The following is an 18,735-nucleotide window of genomic DNA, read 5'->3' as shown; positions in this document are numbered from 1 at the left end:
TTTCCCCCTCCGCGAATCCTATTCCAACTAGGATTGGGGGGGATCCTACTCCCAGAGGGAGTAGGACTCTCCTGGTGCGCCACCCTTGGCCGGCCAGCCTCCCCCCTCTAGTCCTTTATATACGGAGGCAGGGGCACCCCAGAAACACACAAGTTGATCCATGTGATCTATTCCTTAGCCGTGTGCGACGCCCCCAGCCACCATAGTCCTCGATAATACTGTAGCGGAGTTTAGGCGAAGCCCTGCTGCTGTAGTACATCAAGATCGTCACCACGCCGTCATGCTGACGGAACTCTTCCCGACACTTTGCTGGATCGGAGTCCGGGGATCGTCATCGAGCTGAACGTGTGCTCGAACTCGGAGGTGCCGTAGTTTCGGTGCTTGATCGGTCGGATCGTGAAGACGTACGACTACATCAACCAAACGCTTCCGTTGTCGATCTACTAGGTATGTAGATCACACTCTCCCATCGTTGCTATGCATCACCATGATCTTGCGTGTGCGTAGGAAATTTTTTGAAATTACTACGTTATCCAACACCCCCTGCGCCTAGGGTTGGAAACCCTAGGGTGGGGGGGGGGGCGCCCCACTTGCCTTGGGGGCCACTCCACCCTTGGCCGGCGCCCCCGCTAGGAGATCCCATCTCCTAGGGCCGGCGCCCCACCTTGGGGAGCCTATATAAAGGGGGGGGAGGGGCAGCCGCACCCTTGACTCTTGGCGCCTCCCTCTCCCCTGCTACACCTCTCCCTCTCGCAGAAGAACGGCGAAGCCCTGCTGCGGTGACTGCTGCATCCACCACCACGCCGTCGTGCTGCTGGATCTTCATCAAACTCTCCTCCCCCCTTGCTGGATCAAGAAGGAGGAGACGTCACGCTGACCGTACGTGTGTTGAACACGGAGGTGCCGTCCGTTCGGCGCTAGGATCTCCGGTGATTTGGATCACGTCGAGTACGACTTCCTCATCCCCGTTCTTTGAACGCTTCCGCGCGTGATCTACAAAGGTATGTAGATGCAATCTGATCACTCGTTGCTAGATGAACTCATAGATGGATCTTGGTGAAACCGTAGGAAATTTTTTGTTTTTTGCAACGTTACCCAACACCTAGGACCAACACAGTACCGTCGTTGAGCGTTTATCCAACTTTGCATCTCTGAATTGATTATTGCTGACCCTTTTTGCTACCATATTATAAGCCTTCCCAACTCCACATACATCTACGTCGTGTGTTTGACTCTCCTTGGTAATCGCTCTATCCAAGCTTTGAGAGTTTTGACTACGACGGTTGCCGATCACCGCCTGTTGTTGGGTAAGAACTGGTAAGAATTTGAGATTTGCTTGACGGATTTGTGACACCCACCACCACCTCTTATTAGTAGTCTATAGGATCATATTCTTGTGTGTTTCTATTGCTGCTAACCATGCTAGGATCACAAGCCGACGAGACTGACTGGGAGAACATGACGAACAAAGAGTTACATGGTAAGTTTCAGCAAATGATGAGTGGATAGGTAGAAAATGTGCTAAACAGATTTGAAAAGGCCATGGAGAAGATAGATGGCATTGACCCTGGGCAAAATTCTGGTGCCGCTGTGGATGCTTCGGTAGCTCCTGCTGCTATTGCAGAGGTGGAGGACCATTACGAGGATGAGGTTGATCAAAATCAGAACTACGTGCAACCACCAACACCAACACCACCAGGTCGTCCTCAGGTATATCATCGCAACAGTAGGGCTGCACCACCACCTGAGGTATGAGATCATGACCTTTTTCCTAAACTGAAGTTGAATATTCCACCATTTGAGGGTAGATATGTTCCTAATATATATCTTACTTGAGAGTTAGAAACTGAACAACGTTTTACATGTTTACAATATCCCGAGGAGAGACGTGTTCCTGCTGTTGTTTGTGCTTTCACTAGTTTTGCATGTGTTTGGTGGTCTGAACATTGTAGATTATATCATATTCCAGCTACTTGGGCTGCTTTGAAAACTGTTATGCGTACTCGTTGGGTTCCACCATATTATCAACGTGAATTACTTCAAAAATTGCAGCATTTAAGACAAGGAAAAAATTATGTACAAGAATATTATCAGGAATTACAAACTGGCATGATTAGATGTGGTATTGTTGAGGAGAATGAAGCTATGCTTGCACGTTTTATGGGTGGATTAAATAGAGAGATTCCGACCATTCTAGAGTATAAGGAGTATAATAATATCACTTGTTTATTCCATCTTGCTTGTAAAGCTGAACATAAAGTGCAGGATCGACAGGCATTGGTGCGAACTAACCTTTCTGCAGGTCGATCTTCATCATGGACACCACGTGCATCCTCTACTTCCACTACACCAGCACCTCCATCAGGTGCCACCTCCAGCCGTGATACAAGAAAGCAGGCACAACCACAACTATCTGCCAAGAGCACACCTGTCGGGCCTGCGCAGAGCTCTTCTTCTTCCATGGCATCAACAGGGCACACAAATGATATTATTTGTCGTCGTTGTAAGGGAAGAGGACATTTTGTGAGAGAATGCAAATCTCAGTGTGTGGTGATTACTTCTGAGGATGGTGGGTGAGGGAGTCCTGGATTAGAGGGTGTTCGGGTAGCCGGACTATACCTTCAGCCGGACTCCTGGACTATGAAGATACAAGATTGAAGACTTCGTCCCGTGTCCGGATGGGACTTTCCTTGGCGTGGAAGGCAACCTTGGTGATGCGGATATTCAAGATCTCCTACCATTGTAACCGACTTTATGTAACCCTAACCCTATCTGGTGTCTATATAAACCGGAGGGTTGTAGTCCGTAGGCAATCAACTCCATATACAACAATCATACCATAGGCTAGCTTCTAGGGTTTAGCCTCCTTGATCTCGTGGTAGATCTACTCTTGTACTACCCATATCATCAATATTAATCAAGCAGGAGTAGGGTATTACCTCCATCAAGAGGGCCCGAACTTGGGTAAAAAACATCGTGTCCCTTGTCTCCTGTTACCATCCGGCCTTGACGCACAGTTCGGGACCCCCTACCCGAGATCCGCCGGTTTTGACACCGACATTGGTGCTTTCATTGAGAGTTCCTCTGTGTCGTCGCCTTTAGGCCCGATGGCTTCTTTGATCATCAACAACGATACGGTCCAAGGTGAGACTTTTCTCCCCGGACCGATCTTCGTCTTCGGCGGCTTCGCTCTGCGGGCCAATTCGCTCGGCCACCTGGAGCAGATCGAAAGCTACGCCCCTGGCCATCAGGTCAGGTTTGGTAGCCTAAACTACACGGCTGACATCCACAGGGACTTGATCTTCGACGGATCCGAGCCACAGCCAAGCGCGCCGCACTGTCTCGATGGGCATGATATAGTTCTGCCCCCGGACAGTGTCCTGGAGGCCGCACACGCATCGGTTCCGACCCCTAACGCGGAGCCTATTGTGCCAATTGAGGATGAGCGGTTGGATGTCACCTCGGGGGCTGCGATCCCAAAAGCGATCGAGCCGAACGCTAGCCCCACACTCTGCACGACCCGTGACTCTGAGGATCCGGACTCCTCCCCGGACTCCGAACCCCCTGCGCCCCTGCCAATCGAATCCGATTGGGCGCCGATAATGGAGTTCACCGCCGCAGACATCTTTCAGCACTCGCCTTGTGGCGATATCCTGAAATCTCTCAAGTCTCTCACCTTATCAGGAGAGCCCCGGCCGAACTACGGTCAGCGAAGGTGGGATACGGACGATGAAGAAATTCAAAGCCCACCCACCACCCACTTGGTAGCCACTGTCGACAATTTAAACGACGTGCTCAACTTCGACTCCGGAGACATCGACGGCATGGATGACGATGCAGGAGATACCGACGAACCAACGCCCATAAGGCATTGGACAGCCACCTCATCTCACGATGTATACATGGTGGATACCCCTAAAGGAAGCGACAACGAGGAAAAAGGGGATGGGACGGGAGATCGACCCCCCAGAAAGGAATCAAAGCGTCGGCGTAAACGCCGACCCAAGCCCCGCCTTGACAAAAACCCAGCCATAGAGCAGGACGAGCTGGTAGACGACGAGCAGGCCTTAGAGCAACCGTCCGAACAAGGAAACACGGATAGAGAAACCGAACATCCCTCCTCTGGCGAAAACGGCATTCCAGACGACCTCACGCCGAATAAACTTATGGCGCAGAAGAATCTCCATGAGAGGCTCGTTGCAACTGCACGCGGCCTAAAGAAGCAGAAGCGGAAGCTAAAAACGGCGGAAGACGCACTCCGGATTAGATGGAGCAAAGTAATCAATACCACAGATAAGTACGGCGACAGTCGCCGCACTAAAAGCTATCCGAAAAGAAAGCTACTGCCTGAATTCGATGAAGAGGCCCTAGAGCCCTCGCATTCAAAAAATGAAAAAGCCACACAGTCGGATAGATGACCCCATAAAGCGGCAAGCGGCGCCGCACCTAAATCGGCATGCGACCCACTTAAGGATTCGCATCATGGCCCAGTCAGGTCCATCTATGGGCCAAGAAAGCAAGCTCTCATAAGCAATGCTACGAAGCCATCATCAGAATCCGGCACACCCAAATACAGGGGCGCCACACACCCCCTATGTTTCACTGATGAGGTCCTGAACTATGAATTCCCAGAAGGATTCAAACCCGTAAACATAGAGGCATATGATGGAACAACAGACCCTGGAGTCTGGATCAAGGATTATATCCTCCACATACACATGGCTAGAGGAGATGATATCCACGCCATAAAATATCTACCCCTTAAGCTTAAAGGGCCAGCCCGGCATTGGCTTAAAAGCCTTCCCGAGAACACAATTGGAAGCTGGGAAGAGCTCGAGGATGCTTTCCGAGCAAACTTTCAAGGGACCTATGTCCGCCCTCCGGATGCAGACGATCTTAGTCACATAACTCAACAACCCACAGAATCAGCTCGGCAGTTCTGGAATAGATTCCTCACTAAAAAGAATCAGATAGTCGATTGTCCGGATGCTGAAGCCTTAGCACTTTCAGGCATAACGTCCGAGACGAATGGCTCGCCAAACACCTCGGCCAAGAAAAGCCAAGAACAATGGCCGCACTAACAAGCCTCATGACCCGCTTTTGTGCAGGAGAGGACAGCTGGTTGGCAAGGTGCAGCCCCAGCGACCCAAGTACATCCGAAACTAGGGATGGAAACAGAAAACCGCGACGCAACAAGGACCGTCGCTAGACTAAGGACAAAAATCCGAAGAGCACGGCAGTCAATGCCGGATTCAAAGGCTCATGACAAAATCAGGAAAAATCGCCCCCCCAGGATAACAGGGACGATCCATCCATCCTAAATAAAATCCTGGACAGGATATGTCAGATACACAGTACTCCCGGGAAGCCTGCTAACCATACCCACAGAGATTGTTGGGTTTTCAAACAATCCGGCAGACTCAATGCCGAACACAAGGGGCTCGACACACCAAGCGAAGACGAGGGCGAACCCCAAAAGCAAAGCACCAGGAAACAAAAGAACTTCCCACAAGAAGTAAAAACAGTGAACTCACTTCACATAACAAAACGTGCGGTACCCGTAAAGGTACGCACCACACGGCCCATCCCCAAAGGGTCCCGCCACTGGTTGTCAAAACCGATCATCTTCGATCAGCTAGATTATTCTAGGAATATCAAGAATGTAGGCTGGACTGCCTTGATACTCGATCCAATAATTGGCGGACTCCAGTTTTAAAATGTCCTTATGGACGGTGGCAGTGGACTAAACCTGATATATCAGGATACAATCCAGCACATGGGGATAAACCGAGCAAGAATCCACCGCAGCAAAACCTCCTTTCAAGGGGTAATACCTGGTCCGGACACCCATTGTACGGGTTTTCTCCGGCTCACAGTCACATTCGGCTTTGCCGATAACCTCCGCCGCGAAAAGCTGACTTTCCATATCGTCCCGTTCTCAAGTCGCTATCAAGCACTACTGGGACGCGAAGCTTTCGCTCGCTTTAACGCAATACCGCATTATGCATCTCTTACGCTTAAGATGCCCGGTCCACGAGGCATCATCTCTTTGAAGGGGAAGCACTAAAGTGAGGACTGTGCAGCCGCTTTAACAGCCCCACAACAAAATGGCCTCACCGGCCAAAAAACTTCAAAATAGGTCATTCAAGACCACGAACGCAGATAGACGAGTTCGGTGCAAAATCATCATTGATGCAGGCCTAGAAGCCATATACCCCCGCACTAGGGGCTCCACGCATATACAATAAGAGACAATAAATCTCAACCTTATATACCTTACTTTATACTTTACTTATTTTAAACTTTTTCGGCACGACCCGTTTTCAACTCAGTTCCTCTCTCTTACAGATGAACGTCGTGCGGCGCCCGTCCAGGATACGGCACAATGGAGACACAGGCGTAGACGTGCAGTAGGGACCCATCCTAAAGGATTCTTTTTAGATTAAGACCCTGCGTAAACCTTTTTTACTGTCTCTTGTTGCTACACATCCCATGGTTTTTTCTTTCTGATATAACCAAGGAGGAGGCTGGCGTCTTGGCATGTGGCCACGCCAGAACTTTCGCACGTACCTGGACACTAGGGGCTTTTTTAATAATAAAGAGTGTTGTTTCACCCGCACTCATAAAGACCGAACACCTTAGGGAGTGTTCGGCATCGCGAGTTTTGGCATTATATGCATCAGCTCCGAATCATGTCTTTGGTCAAATATTGGGTTGCCCTGCTCCTGAGTTCGGCTACCTTACGTTCCGCTCTATCGGCTAAGGTAGAACCAGGAGAACTACTGCGATTGTGCCCCCGGTTCGGCCGGGCGAGCACCTCAGTAGAGAAAGCCGAAAACTGACTGTCATGATGTAGCGTGAGACTGGTCAGCCACTCGATGACCTATCGGAATCTATCGGATTCCTCCGCTTTAACGAAGGGCCGCTTCCCGGTCAGGCACATACGCGCCCCGAATTCGGACGAGCGCAGTTGCCACCAAGGAGCTACCTAAAGAGTCTCATTGTCAAACTCCTATGGCTAAGTGAAAGTGTTAAAGCATTATAGTCCGGTTGCCTGGCCCGCTGCGCTATCACCTCCTTTGTAGGACCAAGACGTTGGGTTAAGTGTGAAAATGCGTCTTCTGCGAGCACCCCTGCACTATGTGCGTGGGGGCTGAAGCCAACGACTGCCATCTTTCAGATTCTATATATATATATATATATATATATATATATATATATATATATATATATATATATATATATATCTTAAAAACGGCCGCACATGAGGGGTTCCCAATACTTGGAGGCACAAGTATAAAAAAGGCCACTACAGTTTATCAAAATATTACTTTTCAATTACATATGCTATCATAACATAGCATCTTTCGAGCACTGCGTCTCTATTACACGAGCGCCTTCAAGGACTTCCTGAAAATAGTGCTCGGAAGGTACTCGGCTTTTGTCCGAATCTCGGGACGCAACAACGATGGTCTCCATCTCTGCCCAGTATGTCTTGACACGGGCAAGAGCCTGTTGGAAATATGCCCTAGAGGCAATAATAAAAGTGTTATTATTATATTTCTTTGTTCATGATAATAGTCTTTTATTCATGCTATAACTGTATTATCCGGAAATCGTAATACACGTGTGAATACATAGACCACAATATGTCCCTAGTGAGCCTCTAGTTGACTAGCTCGTTGTGATCAACAGATAGTCATGGTTTCCTGGCTATGGACATTGGATGTCGTTGATAACGGGACCACATCATTAGGAGAATGATGTGATGGACAAGACCCAATCCTAAGCCTAGCACAAAGATCGTGTAGTTCGTATGCTAAAGCTTTTCTAATGTCAAGTATCTTTTCCTTAGACCATGAGATTGTGCAACTCCCGGATACCGTAGGAATGCTTTGGGTGTACCAAACGTCACAACGTAACTGGGTGGCTATAAAGGTGCATTACAGGTATCTCCGAAAGTGTCTGTTGGGTTGGCACGAATCGAGACTGGGATTTGTCACTCCGTGTAAACGGAGAGGTATCTCTGGGCTCACTCGGTAGGACATCATCCTAATGTGCACAATGTGACCAAGGGGTTGATCACGGGATGATGTGTTACGGAACGAGTAAAGAGACTTGCCGGTAACGAGATTGAACAAGGTATCGGTATACCGACGATCGAATCTCGGGCAAGTAAAATACCGCTAGACAAAGGGAATTGAATACGGGATTGATTAAGTCCTTGACATCGTGGTTCATCCGATGAGATCATCGTGGAACATGTGGGAGCCAACATGGGTATCCAGATCCCGCTGTTGGTTATTGACCGGAGAACGTCTCGGTCATGTCTGCATGTCTCCCGAACCCGTAGGGTCTACACACTTAAGGTTCGATGATGCTAGGGTTATAAAGGAAGCTTGTATGTGGTTACCGAATGTTGTTCGGAGTCCCGGATGAGATCCCGGACGCCACGAGGAGTTCCGGAATGGTCCGGAGGTAAAGATTTATATATGGGAAGTCCTGTTTTGGTCACCGGAAAAGTTTCGGGCGATATCGGTATTGTACTGGGACCACCGGGAGGGTCCCGGAGGTCCACCAAGTGGGGCCACCTGCCCCAGAAGGTTGCGTGGGCCAAGTGTGGGAGGGGACCAGCCCCTAGGAGGGCTGGTGCGCCCCCCACAAGGGGGCCAAGGCGCAAGGGAGAGTGGGAGGGGGCAAACCCTAGTCCAGATGGGCCTTAAGGCCCATATTGGTGCGCCTCCCTCTCCTCTCCCCTCTTGGCCGCCACCCCCTTTGCCATCTAGGGCTGGCCGCAACCCTTGGGGGTGGGAAACCCTAAAGGGGGCGCAGCCCCCCCTTCCCCCTATATATACATGAGGTTTGGGGCTGCCATACACATGAGTTCTCTCCCTCTTGGTGCAGCCCTACCTCTCTCCCTACTCCTCCTCTCCCGTGGTGCTTGGCGAAGCCCTGCTGGATTGCCACGCTCCTCCATCACCACCACGCCGTTGTGCTGCTGCTGGATGGAGTCTTCCTCAACCTCTCCCTCTCTCCTTGCTGGATCAAGGCGCGGGAGACGTCACCGGGCTGTACGTGTGTTGAACGCGGAGGTGCCGTCCGTTCGGCACTTGATCATCGGTGATTTGAATCACGACGAGTACGACTCCATCAACCCCGTTCACTTGAACGCTTCCGCTTAGCGATCTACAAGGGTATGTAGATGCACTCTCCTTCTACTCGTAGCTGGTTTCTCCATAGATAGATCTTGGTGACGCGTAGGAAAATTTTGAATTTCTGCTACGTTCCCCAACAGTGGCATCATGAGCTAGGTCTATTGCGTAGATTCTTTGCACGAGTAGAACACAAAGTAGTTGTGGGCGTTGATGTTGTTCAATATGCTTACCGTTACTAGTCCAATCTTGTTTCGACGGTATTGTGGGATGAAGCGGCCCGGACCGACCTTACACGTACTCTTACGTGAGACAAGTTCCACCGATTGACATGCACTTGGTGCATAAGGTGGCTAGCGGGTGCCAGTCTCTCTACTTTAGTCGGAACGGATTCGATGAAAAGGGTCCTTATGAAGGGTAAATAGCAATTGGCATATCACATTGTGGTCTTGCGTAGGTAAGAAACGTTCTTGCTAGAAACCCATAGCAGCCACGTAAAATATGCAAACAACAATTAGAGGACGTCTAACTTGTTTTTGCAGGGTATGCTATGTGATGTGATATGGCCAAGAAGAATGTGATGAATGATATGTGATGTATGAGATTGATCATGTTCTTGTAATAGGATTCACGACTTGCATGTCGATGAGTATGACAACCGGCAGGAGCCATAGGAGTTGTCTTTATTTATTGTATGACCTGCGTGTCATTGAACAACGCCATGTAAATTACTTTACTTTATTGCAAAACGCGTTAGCCATAGAAGTAGAAGTAGTCATTGGCGTGACAACTTCATGAAGACACGATGATGGAGATCATGATGATGGAGATCATGGTGTCATGCCGGTGACGATGATGATCATGGAGCCCTGAAGATGAAGATCAAAAGGAGCAAAATGATATTGGCCATATCATGTCACTATTTGATTGCATGTGATGTTTATCATGTTTATGCATCTTGTTTACTTAGGACGACGGTAGTAAATAAGATGATCCCTTACAAAATTTCAAGAAGTGTTCTCCCCCAACTGTGCACCGTTGCTACAGTTCGTCGCTTCTAAGCACCACGTGATGATCGGGTGTGATGGATTCTTACGTTCACATACAACGGGTGTAAGACAGTTTTACACAGCGAAAACACTTAGGGTTAACTTGACGAGCCTAGCATGTACAGACATGGCCTCGGAACACGGAGACCGAAAGGTCGAGCATGAGTCGTATGGTAGATACGATCAACATAAAGATGTTCACCGATGATGACTGGTCCGTCTCACGTGATGATCGGACACGGCCTAGTTGACTCGGATCATGTAATCACTTAGATGACCAGAGGGATGTCTATCTGAGTGGGAGTTCATAAGATGAACTTAATTATCTTGAACATAGTCAAAAGACCTTTTGCAAATTATGTCGTAGCTCGCGCTTTAGTTCTACTGTTTTAGATATGTTCCTAGAGAAAATATAGTTGAAAGTTGATAGCAACAATTATGCGGACAGCAGAAAGCTTATGTCCTTAATGCACTGCTCAGTGTGCTGAACCCCAAACGTCGTTTGTGGATGTTGCGAACATCGGACATACACGTTTTGATAACTACGTGATAGTTCAGTTAAATGGTTTAGAGTATAGGCACCAAAGACGTTTTCGAAATGTCGCGGAACATATGAGATGTTTCGAGGGCTGAAATTGGGATTTCAGGCTCGTGCCCACGTCAAGAGGTATAAGACCTCCGACGATTTTCTTAACCTGCAAACTAAGGGAGAAAACCTCAATCGTTGAGCTTGTGCTCAGATGGTCTGAGTACAACAATCACTTGAATCGAGTGGGAGTTGATCTTCCAGATGAGATAGTGATGTTTCTCCAAAGACATTACTACCAAGCTGCTAGAGCTTCGTGATGAACTATATTATATCAGGGATAGATATGGTTATCCTTGAGGTACTCGCGATGTTTGACACCGCGAAAGTAGAAATCAAGAAGGAGCATCAATTGTTGATGGTTGGTGAAACCACTAGTTTCAAGAAGGGCAAGGGCAAGAAGGGATACTTCATGAAACGGCAAATCAGCTGCTGCACCAGTGAAGAAACCCGAGGTTGAACCCAAACCCGAGACTAAGTGCTTCTGTGATAAGGGGAATAGCCGCTGGAGCAGAATTACCCTAGATACTTGGTAGATAAGAAGGCAGGCAAGGTCGATAAAAGTATATTGGATATACATTGTGTTGATGTGTACTTTACTAGTACTCCTAGTAGCACCAGGGTATTAGATACCGGTTCGGTTGCTAAGTGTTAGTAACTCGAAATAAAAGCTACGGAATAAACAGAGACTAGCTAAAGGTGAGCTGACGATATGTGTTGGAAGTTTTTCCAAGCTAGATGTGATCAAGCATCGCACGCTCCCTCTACCATCAAGATTAGTATTAAACCTGAATGGTTTATTGAATCTCGATCGTAGGGATACACATTTTCATGCCAAAAGATATAAGATAGTAATGATAGTACCACTTGCTTGTGGCACTGCCATGTAAGTCATATTGGTATAAAACGCATGAAGAAGCTCCATGTTGATGGATCTTTGGACTCACTCGTTTTTGAAAAGTGTGAGACATGCGAACCATGTCTATTGGTGTATATGCATGAAGAAACTCCATGCAAATGGACCGTTTGGACTCAATTGATTTTGAATCACTTGAGATATGCAAATCATACCACATAGGCAAGATGACTGAAAAGCCTCGGTTTTCAATAAAACGGAACAAGATAGCAACTCGTTGGAAGTAACACATTTTGATGTGTGCAGTCCAATGAGTGCTGAGGCATGCAGTGAATATCGTTATGTTCTTACTTCACAGATGATTCAAGTAGATGTTGAGAATATTTTCTTGATGAAACACAAGTCTGAATTATTGAATGGTTCAAGTAATTTCAGAGTGAAGTAGAAGATCATTGTGACAAGAGGATAAAATGTCTATGATATGATCATAGAGATGAATATCTGAGTTACGAGTTTTGGCACACAATTAAGACATTGTGGAAATTGTTTCGCAATTAATACCGCCTGGAACACCATAGTGTGATGGTGTGTCCTAACATCATAGTTGCACCCTATTGGATATGGTGCGTACCATGATGTCTCTTATCGAATTACCACTATCGTTCATGGGTTACGCATTAGAGACATCCGCACTCACTTTAAATAGGGCACCACGTAATTCCGTTGAGATGACACCGTATGAATTATGGTTTAGAGAAACCTAAGTTGTCGTTTCTTAAAGGTTTGGGGCTGCGACGCTTATGTGAAAAAGTTTCAGGATTAAGCTCGAACCCAAAGCGGATAAAATACATCTTCATAGGACACCCAAAACAGTTGGGTATACCTCCTAATTCAGATCCGAAAGCAATATGAATTGTTTCTAGAATCAGGTCCTTTCTCGAGGAAAGGTTTCTCTCAAAAGAGTTGAGTGGGAGGATGGTGGAGACTTGATGAGGTTATTGAACCGTCTCTTCAACTAGTGTGTGGCAGGGCACAGGAAGTTGTTCCTGTGGCACCTACACCAATTGAAGTGGAAGCTTATGATATTGATCATGAAACTTCGGATCAAGTCACTACCAAACCTCGTGGGATGACAAGGATGCGTACTACTTCAGAGTGGTACGTAATCATGTCTTGGAAGTCATGTTGCTGGACAACAATGAACCTACGAGCTATGGAGAAGCGATGGTGGGCCCGGATTCCGATAAATGGCTCGAGGCCATAAAATCCGAGAACGGATCCATGGACTTTGGTGGACTTGCCCGATGATCGGCAAGCCATTAAGATAAATGGATCTTTTAAGAAGAAGACAGACGTGGATGGTAATGTCACCGTCCATGAAGCTCGACTTGTGGTGAAAAGTTTTTCACAAGTTCAAGGAGTTGACTACGATGAGATTTTCTCATCCGTAGCGATGCTTAAAGTCCGTCGGATTCATGTTAGCATTAGCTGTATTTATGAAATCTGGCAGATGAATATCAAAACGAGTTTCCTTACCAGTTTTCGTGAGGAAAGGTTGTATGTAATACAATCAGAAAGTTTTTGTCGATCCTAAGGATGCTAAAAGGTATGCTAGCTCCAGCGATCCTTCTAAGGACTGGAGTGAGCATCTCGGAGTTGGAATGTATGCTTTGATGATGATCAAAGATTTTGGGTTTGTACAAAGTTTATGAGAAACTTGTATTTCCAAAGAAGTGAGTGGGAGCACTATAGAATTTCTGATGAATACATGTTGATCAGAAATGATGTAGAATTTCTGGAAAGCATATAGGGTTATTTTGAAAGTGTTTTTCAATAGAAAGCTTGGATTAAGCTACTTGAACATTGAGCATCAAGATCTATAAGGATAGATCAAAATGCTTAATAATACTTTCAAATGAGCATATACCTTGACATGATCTTGAAGGTGTTCAAGATGGACCAGTCAAAGAAGGAGTTCTTGCTGAGTTGTAAGGTACGAAGTTAAGACTTAAAGCTCGACCACGGCAGAATAGAGAGAAAGGACGAAGGTCGTCCCCTATGCTTAAAACGTAGGCTCTTCAGTATGCTATGCTGTGTACCGCACCTGAAGTGTGCCTTGCCATGAGTCAGTCAAGGGGTACAAGAGTGATCCAAGAATGGCTCACAGGACAACGGTCAAAGTTATCCTTAGTAACTAGTGGACTAAGGAATTTTCTCGATTATGGAGGTGGTAAAAGAGTTCGTCGTAAAGGGTTACGTCGATGCAAGCTTAACACCTATCCGGATAGCTCTGAGTAGAGATACCGGATACGTATAATGGAGCAACAATTTAGAATAGCTCCAAGTAGAACAGTTATTTGGAATAGCTCCAAATAGAACGTGGGAGCTACATCTAGGAGATGACATAGAGATTTGTAAAGCACACACGGATCTGAAAGGTTCAGACCCGTTGACTAAAACCTCTCTCACAAGCAGAACATGACCAAACCCCAGATCTCATTGAGTCTTGATCACATGATGATGTGAACTAGTTTAGTGACACTAGTAAACTCTTTGGATGTTGGTCACATGGTGATGTGACCTGTCAGTGTTAATCACATGGTGATGTGAACTAGATTATTGACTCTAGTGCAAGTGGGAGACTGTTGGAAATATGCCCTAGAGGCAATAATAAAAGTGTTATTATTATATTTATTTGTTCATGATAATAGTCTTTTATTCATGCTATAACTGTATTATCCGGAAATCGTAATACACGTGTGAATACATAGACCACAATATGTCCCTAGTGAGCCTCTAGTTGACTAGCTCGTTGTGATCAACAGATAGTCATGGTTTCCTGGCTATGGACATTGGATGTCGTTGATAACGGGATCACATCATTAGGAGAATGATGTGATGGACAAGACCCAATCCTAAGCCTAACACAAAGATCGTGTAGTTCGTATGCTAAAGCTTTTCTAATGTCAAGTATCTTTTCCTTAGACCATGAGATTGTGCAACTCCCGGATACCGTAGGAATGCTTTGGGTGTACCAAACGTCACAACGTAACTGGGTGGCTATAAAGGTGCATTACAGGTATCTCCGAAAGTGTCTGTTGGGTTGGCACGAATCGAGACTGGGATTTGTCACTCCGTGTAAACGGAGAGGTATCTCTGGGCCCACTCGGTAGGACATCATCATAATGTGCACAATGTGACCAAGGGGTTGATCACGGGATGATGTGTTACGGAACGAGTAAAGAGACTTGCCGGTAACGAGATTGAACAAGGTATCGGTATACCGACGATCGAATCTCGGGCAAGTAAATACCGCTAGACAAAGGGAATTGAATACGGGATTGATTAAGTCCTTGACATCGTGGTTCATCCGATGAGATCATCGTGGAACATGTGGGAGCCAACATGGGTATCCAGATCCCGCTGTTGGTTATTGACTGGAGAACGTCTTGGTCATGTCTGCATGTCTCCCGAACCCGTAGGGTCTACACACTTAAGGTTCGATGACGCTAGGGTTATAAAGGAAGCTTGTATGTGGTTACCAAATGTTGTTCGGAGTCCCGGATGAGATCCCGAACGTCACGACGAGTTCCGGAATGGTCCGGAGGTAAAGATTTATATATGGGAAGTCCTGTTTTGGTCACCGGAAAAGTTTCGGGCGATATCGGTATTGTACCGGGACCACCGGGAGGGTCCCGGGGGTCCACCAAGTGGGGCCACCTGCCCCAGAAGGTTGCGTGGGCCAAGTGTGGGAGGGGACCAGCCCCTAGGAGGGCTGGTGCGCCCCCCACAAGGGGGCCAAGGCGCAAGGGAGAGTGGGAGGGGGCAAACCCTAGTCCAGATGGGCCTTAAGGCCCATATTGGTGCGCCTCCCTCTCCTCTCCCCTCTTGGCCGCCACCCCCTTTGCCATCTAGGGCTGGCCGCACCCCTTGGGGGTGGGAAACCCTAAAGGGGGCGCAGCCCCCCCTTCCCCCTATATATAGATGAGGTTTGGGGCTGCCATACACATGAGTTCTCTCCCTCTTGGTGCAGCCCTACCTCTCTCCCTACTCCTCCTCTCCCGTGGTGCTTGGCGAAGCCCTGCTGGATTGCCACGCTCCTCCATCACCACCACGCTGTTGTGCTGCTGCTGGATGGAGTCTTCCTCAACCTCTCCCTCTCTCCTTGCTGGATCAAGGCGCGGGAGACGTCACCGGGCTGTACGTGTGTTGAACGCGGAGGTGCCGTCTGTTCGGCACTTGATCATCGGTGATTTGAATCACGACGAGTACGACTCCATCAACCCCGTTCACTTGAACGCTTCCGCTTAGCGATCTACAAGGGTATGTAGATGCACTCTCCTTCTACTCGTAGCTGGTTTCTCCATAGATAGATCTTGGTGACGCGTAGGAAAATTTTGAATTTCTGCTACGTTCCCCAACAGAGCCATCCTTGCGCCCTCTATGCATGCTGACCTCTTCATTGCATTAATACGCGGCACCACGTCAAGGAATTGCTGCACCAAGCTGAAATAACTCTTCGGCTCCGATCTCCCCAGCCACAGATGATCCATGACATACTTCATGGCGAGTCCGGACAACCTATTCAGTTCGGCCCATTGAGCCAAACGATCATCCACTGCCAGTGGACGCTCTGGATTGTGAAACTGCGACCAGAAAAGCTTTTCCACTTCGCGATCTTTCTGATCTCGAAAGTGTTCGGTCGCATCAGCGGCACCCGCTGCCAAGTCTAGATAGGTTTCCTCCACACTCCACATCCGGTCCAACGGAGCAAACTTCGGATCACAAAACTTCCTCCGCAGCATAAAGGGCTTTCCAGCCACAATCTGTTCGGCCTGACACAGCTCCTCCTTCGCAGCTCTCATCACAGAGCGAGCATCCTTGGCATCGGCAACGGCCTTCTCTAAGTTCGTCTGTCTCGCCCGGTCTTCTTTCTCAAGAAGTTTGCAACGGTCTGCAATGCTCTTTAACTTCTCGGCCATCTCGGCTATCTCTTCTTTGCTTTGGCAGTGAGTAGCCTATTCGGCTCTTAGCCCTTCAAGGGCCTTCTCGACAGCCGCATCGCTTTTTCTGGCTTGCTCCTTGGCTTGGGCAAGTTCTGCCCTAAGATTCTCCACGGCGGCCGTACCATATGCGTCAAGCACGCACATTGTAAGACACTGGCATGAAGCTCCTCTTACCTGATGCCTCCCGAAGAATTACATACCTTGAGCCTCATCAAGCCGCTTGTTGACAAACGCGATGTCGGCATCTGCCACGTCCAGTTGCCGCTTTAGTTTGGCCACATCATCAGTTCGGCTTGATTCCGGACACCTCTCCACCTACAAAGGCGACATCTTAGACCTGGGATTATGATCCTCTGCGTGTTGTCATTTCTTGACAACGTGCAGAGTCTCAGGGGCTACTATCTACACAGGGCGCATCTTACTTATGCGCAACTGACAAAAGTGTACATTATCTAACGTACCTCAAAACCCGTCAGTAAACTTTTGACGGCCTCATGCAATCCGCTTTCTGTGGATGAAATCCTTTCAATCACTGTGCCCATCAATGCACGGTGCTCCTCTGAGATAGAAGCTCGCCCCAGCAGAATCTTTAGCTCCTCCGGCCGAGCACCAGACGGTGCCGGACTTGTCCTATGGCCTCTTTCGAAGGCCGGACACGGAGAACCTCGGGGGGCCACACAGCCACCTTCCGCCCCTGCCGGATTTGGAGAAACCCTCCGTGACGACACCTCAGGTTCGCCCGCCTCGCTAGGCGGTATGGCAGGGGGAGGCGTCCCGCTCTCCATCATCTCCGGAAGAAGATCCCCTGAAGACGAGCTCTGCTGAGAAGGGTTGAGGTCCTAGCTACAAGGTAAAATTTCGGTTAATCCTCTCGGATATAAATCAAGGATTTCTCTCATCCCTCAAAAGGAAAACCTCTCTCTACTTACGGCTCGCTGGAGGACTGGTCCCCTTGAGGGCGTAGTCCGGCCGAGGAACTCCCCGGTGTCGGACCCTCTGGCGAGGATTTTCTCCCCCGTTTTGAGGCCATGGTTTTTGGGTCGTCAGAGGCGGCTCTCTTCTTCCCCTTAGGAGAGGAATTGTCGGTTCCTCCCTTCAGAGCAGCCTTCTTCGAGGAGGCCATAGCTTCCTTGTCCTCCCCCTCCAAAGGCATTATCTCCAGCATCCTGACCAGCACGGGATCCGGCCTGGTTTCAGGAAGGGGAGCCGGACACCTGATCAGCTTTGCCTTCGCTATCCACTCCTGTTTAAAAGGACGGCTCTTTTAGGGGCAAGTTTATGACAATTATATGGATAGAAGGTCCGGGCACAGGGTTGCTTACTTGAGTATCCGGGCGATTGCAGCTTAGGCCTGCGTCCTCGGTTAAATCCGGACACATCTCTTGTGATCCGAAGAACATCCTATACATCTCCGCGGGCGTTGCGCCCATAAAATTCTGGAGAGCTCGCGGTCCCTCTGGATTAAACTCCCACAGGCGAAGGGGGCGACCTTTGCCGGGCAATATTCGGCAAATCAGCATGACCTGCGTCACCTTGACCAAACTGAGGTCTCCTTCCGAGAGATCCTTAATTCGGCCCTGTAATAGGGGCATGTCTTTGGGCAAACCCCAATCTAATCCTTTGTTAACCCATGACACTAGCCGTGATGGGGGACCCGAGCGAAAGGCAGGAGGCGCCGCCCACTTGGCGCTCCTGGGAGCGGTGATATAGAACCATTCTCGTTGCCACAAGCCGAGCTCCTCTTGAAAGGAGCCCTCGGGCCATGGAGCATCAGCATTCTTACTTATGATAGCGCCTTCGCACTCTGCGTGCCGTCCCTCGATCATCTTCGGCTCCAATCCAAAAGTCTTGAGCCATAATCCGAAGTGAGGAGTAACACGAAGGAACGCTTCGCACACAACGATGAATGAGGACATGTGGAGGATGGACTTCGGAGCTAAGTCATGAAATTCCAGCCCATAATAAAACAGCAGCCCCCTCACGAAGGGATCCATCGGGAAGCCTAACCCTCGAAGGAAGTGAGACATGAACACTACGCTCTCGCCGGGCTGGGGACTAGGAATAGCCTGCTTTTGAGCAGGCAACC

The sequence above is a fragment of the Triticum dicoccoides genome, chromosome 4A (genome assembly GCF_002162155.2).
Source record: "Triticum dicoccoides isolate Atlit2015 ecotype Zavitan chromosome 4A, WEW_v2.0, whole genome shotgun sequence".
Lineage (NCBI taxonomy): Eukaryota > Viridiplantae > Streptophyta > Magnoliopsida > Poales > Poaceae > Triticum > Triticum dicoccoides.
The sequence above is the reverse complement of the archived record's forward strand: the minus strand, read 5'-3'. Positions refer to the sequence as shown.